Source organism: Phalaenopsis equestris, unplaced genomic scaffold (genome assembly GCF_001263595.1).
Source record: "Phalaenopsis equestris unplaced genomic scaffold, ASM126359v1 Scaffold000048, whole genome shotgun sequence".
NCBI classification, from domain to species: domain Eukaryota; kingdom Viridiplantae; phylum Streptophyta; class Magnoliopsida; order Asparagales; family Orchidaceae; genus Phalaenopsis; species Phalaenopsis equestris.
Window position 1 is genome coordinate 102584 of NW_018164490.1, and position 5352 is coordinate 107935.

Consider the following 5352-nt stretch of genomic DNA (forward strand, 5'->3'; position numbering starts at 1 on the left):
GTGAGATCTTCTAACAACTTCATGAAGAAGAGGTGCAACGATATGTCCACATAAGCTTTTAAGTTTCCTCTAGTAATTTCATAAGTTCAGGATTAGACGGTGGTTCAAGTGATGTTCTAGGCCCGTATAAAATATGTAGTTACTAGATACAAGATCTAATTTATTAAAAAAAAACACACATCTTTTTTTCTATTTCTCACTTATAAGATTCAAGATGCTTTTCATTTAAAATGACTAGAATGAACATGTTTGGTCATGTTAGGAGTGACACTTCACTTGTGCCTTCTTTTAGCTCAGAATTTACATGCTCTGATACATCGATGTTTACTTTTTGGCTTGAGCTCCATGCATGATCACCAGTGGCAACTACTCCACCAAATATTTGATCATACTTCTATTCTAACTTTGGGTCAATGCCCCTAATTTTTAACTTTTATTACATTGGGGATGATCTAAAAGGTGTTAAAATTAAATATTTTGATATACGAAATGGTATAACATAAGTATGTAGAACAATATACCCAGAAAAATGATATTTTAACTTCGATCTCTCATTTCATCGTTCTTCTAATCCATCTACAATTTACTTTATTTGATCCCAATCAGACATGCAACTCGCTTTAATTTTTTCTTTAATTTCTAATTATTTTTTAATTGATCTCATTTATTCTTTAATTTAATTCTATCGTACTCTCTTCAAGCTCTTTCTTAAAAAAATTTACTTCATGTTCTATCAACCCTTTTTGTTGAAATATATTTGGCTTATTTCATAATTCAACATCCTTCAACAAAAAAATCACAAAAAATTAACTTAGAAATCTAATTATTAAAACAATTAAAAAAAATTAAGTCATATGATATAAACATATACAAAACAAGGGGCTATGAGAGAAGAGGTGAAGAATGGTATTATTTGCTACATTTTTTTCCCCTAAATTTCATTATAACAAAGGATGCCACATGTGTGTGTGTGCGCGCGCGCGCGCGTGTGTGTTGTATTAACCACTGCTATTTACAATCTGAAGCAAGAAAAATGTATCATATAACTTCAATGTATTAACCACTGCTATTTATAATCTGAAGCAAGAAAAATGTATCATATAACTTCAAGTCTTGCCACCTAAAAGCCAACCGACAATAATAAATCCCACATATGTAGTGATGGATACATTTTTGGTTAAAATCAATAAGAAACATTTAAATTTATTACTTTTTTAAGAACCTAAACAAACGGTAAGAAATTTTGGTGCGAGTTCACATTGTATAGAGGGCACATGACAAATTGTCATAACCCAAATGGGCGACAGCTCATCGGCATCAGACCATCAAAATGAAATCGACGAAGTCAAAAGAGCGACAGGGCTCAACCGGAGTAGTCAAAGGAAGGTAGAGTAATACTAGAAGGTAGAGGTAGGTGGGTCGGGGTACCACGGACCCATCATCCCAAGCAACTAAAACTCTAAGTCTACCTGGCTGTGAGGATGTTGACCCAACATGTCCTGAGATCCCCGGTCAGTAATTCGTGAATTGCGTCGTCCACGAGAATCTTGGTGGCCCTAAGGTCAAAGAAAGAAGACACTATCCTATGACTATCGACTAGAGCTCCAAGAGGTGTGACTTATTCCTACATAAGTGGCAAAGGTGCCTCAAAAAAGAAGGGAAAGGGAGGTTGAGCTACAACTCTGGAAACGCTCCAAACAAAAGGATTTACACCCCATCTAGGTCGGAGAGCCTTCTAAGACCACATGCACACTAGATAACCACCTATATAAAAAGGTATGTTGGGCCAGAAAGGTTGGACAAGCACGGAGACTTCTCCTCGAGACATGCAAATATGAATGCAATTATTTAGAGTTGTCCTTAAGTATCGTGGAGGCCGTGTTAATATGGCTTGGGTTATAGCCATGCAATGCATCCCGTTTAAAATTCAGCTCGAAGGCTATGCAGGAAGTGAAAGTGTAATTTTTAAAATAGTGAATATTTTAATCCTAAAAATTCATTTACCTTAAATATTTCATTAATACTTTGAAGTAGAAAAACTTTAGAATTTTAAATCCTAAAGAGCCTATATTGCATCGTGATTCCTACACAAACCACAAAAATAAATAAGAAAATATTGACACATATAGGCATATAGGCATACAAGCATGCAATGAAGCAGAAAAATAAGTTGAATAAAAATAATAAGAAAGGTCGGTGGCGCTGGGTCGACAAAAAAACTTAGAAAAGAAAAAGGCTCCTGGACTCCTCATATACATGCTCGGAATTAATTCTATACATCAAAATAAAAATGCAGAATTAAGATAAGGGGCACGAGCATCTGCTTCTAGTCCCCTCCACCTGGTTCCAACGCCAAACACATTGGAACTCATGTTTCTATCTTATTTCTGCTACAAGACTCTCTTAGACTCTAAAAGTACATAGTTTAATGTAAATAAAAAGGACTCGACTTGCATGAAAACCAACATTAGCGGGAAAGCCAACACATGCAACATATATAACGAGCCGTTCCTTATAAGTGGGGGAGCTGAATAGCACCAGCAAACAAAAGGGTAAAAAAGCATCACATACTCCCCCATAGTGGTACCTGTATGTGTGTGCATATAACTAGGCACGGACCCCCTGCAAAAAAACGACTTAACATACTATCGTACATATGCAGCATGTAGTCACACCAAAGCACAAGCAAAAAAATGTCTGGTTAGGGCAACCAATCCAACAAATAACAATAGTCAAACATAAAAAAAGACTACCTAGCACCCTAGATCCTAACCTAACACACCATCTAAAGAAAAGTGTCATAATCTAGGACCTAAGTGCACGAGATAAGTCTCCGACTATCGTATGATTTTGACAGGGTCGTCACACCGGCCCCATCTTAAGAATCCAAATGATCTAAAGGGTGTCACAGATGAAGGGTGACATTTTAAAACAAGTGGCCTAGCTTATATGGTTTTAAAAGTAAGCAGATAATATTAAGTAGTAAAAAATTTCATTTTATAATTTTAAAATAGCAAACCTACAAGGCGGGTCCGCAACGCATATGACACACGTTAGATCTCTTGGATCCTTAACACAGTTTTACTTGTGTCAATCTCGATGACTTCACTCGCATTGCTCCCTAGGGTCAACCTAACAAGCAATGCTTGTTAAGACATCTCCATCGACACAGAGTCACTCTCATAACTAGCAGGACAAACCATCAAGGAATGGGTGAACAAACAGTCATGCAAGAAGCCTACATTGTGACTGCTCGACCGGAGTATGGGGAAATCACAACGAGCGCCCAAAAGGGCGAACACACATCATGCAAATGAATGCAAGAATGTTATATGCAACATGACACACACAAACGGGATGTACCAGTAAAACATGCTACCTTTAAAGAGTATTACACCTGCTTGGGGATCCGGGGTGCCATGCAACTAGCAAACACCAAATAAAAGTGAGTTTGCATCGAGTAAAAGGATACCTATAGAGAGGACTCACATCTTACTAGAGAAGCACTCACCGAGCACACATGCAAACATGCAAGATATGTAGCAGACATATGACATGTGTATCAAAGTAACGAGGATGAGTATATCATGAAGAAAGTGACTCGGAAATTACGGGCATGCCGTGAAGGCAACGACCTAAAAGATAGGTAGGCCGATAATGTAGTGATCTAGAGGTGTGATGATTCTCACTTGATAGAATCACACAAGTGTGGTGCAAATGAAATTGCAAATACATACGGAATTTAGTGCAACATGCAAACAAGCCAACATGTGCATGCACCTGCACAACATGCAATATGATGCAGAAGTATATAAGCATGAAAGTGATCAATCGACCAGGCACTAGAGGTCGGTTGGAATGAAGAAGCAGACAGATCAATTCAGGGTAATCAATTTGACCAAAAAGAGTGGGTGATCACCTCAGGAAGATCAAAAGAACCCAAGGCAGGTGATCGACACGTAGCTGTTGATCATACCCAACAGATAGGGCAATAGACCTAGGTCGGTCGATCAAACCTAAGAAGAGCAAGGGTCAATCTAGGGTAATCGATTAACTGGAGTGCTCATGCAATCATGCAAAAAAAAACCATAAAAGATCGCATGAAAAAATGCAACAAAACGGTCCATGCACATGCAATGCAACAGAAACGCTCGACGGTGCGTCGAACTAGACATAACAACCCACATAAATCCCTAGGGTTGACGCACTTAGATTTGTGGCATTGTCGCCTCCAGCTTTGGCGTGACAATGTGGAGGGATTTCTCTTCTAATTTCTCGTAGGGGAAACTCTCCATCATTAGTAGAGCGGACTAGCTACAAAGCTTTTCCTGCTCTACAAATGCCCACGATTATATATGATAGACTAGCTACAAAGCTTTTTCCATGCTCTAAGATCAAATTCAACCAACTTCTCGAAGGAAAGCCGGGAGCGCCAAAGCCGTGGGAAATTGGGATTTCGACCCAGCGGGGTTAAGACCTAAGGCTCACAAAATGGAGAATCACTCAGTTTCATATAGGACTTGGCCAACGTATAGGATTTGTAACCTAGCAATTCCTCTAGGTAAATCAATGATCCATCATATAAGTAGCTCGATCGATTAACATATGTCATCTGACACCTCCACCTTACGTGAGTGATCAAATCCACGCACCTAGACTGGACTAAACCTAGATAGGGATATCTCACCACCGTGATGGTTGCAGACACGTTCTCTTTTTGACAAAGAAGAGCCAACATTTCCAGAGAACTCTGGTGGTGCTCCGACAAACTTCCGACGAACTTTCCCTGCCACTCGCTCCAAGAAATCAGTATCCGATCCTCGCGCTGACGTACCTCACAGTGAACCATGCAAACTAGGAAGACAAGAGCTAAGGACAGTATACAAGTATGCAAAGTAGAAATCATATCATATGAAAATACGATCCACACGTTCCTTCACGATAAGAGGTTGAACGAATCTCTATACGTTATGACGTCATCGCCACCCGACGACGAAGGAAAGGCAGCGAGGTCGTTGCACTTCTCGGGTTGCTTGCCACAAGGAGAAGGAAGCTGGCAAGGTTGCAATCAACAAGGGAGGGAGGCAACCGAATAAGATCTAAAGGGGAACCAATTCGGTGGAGGGGTGTTGTCGGCTACTTTGGGAAGAAGAAAGGAGGTCGACAATGAGCTGCAAGGGCGTCTGACGTGGAGGGAGATCCGATAGCGAGGAGAAGGACGTCGATAGCTGGTGAGCTCATCGACAAATGAAGGAGGCCTCTATAGTGCGGCCAGCCGAGAGGAGGAAAGAAAAAAGAAAAAAAGAAAGAGGGAGGTTGGGAGGGGAGTTCACCGGTGGGTGGAGGGGGGGC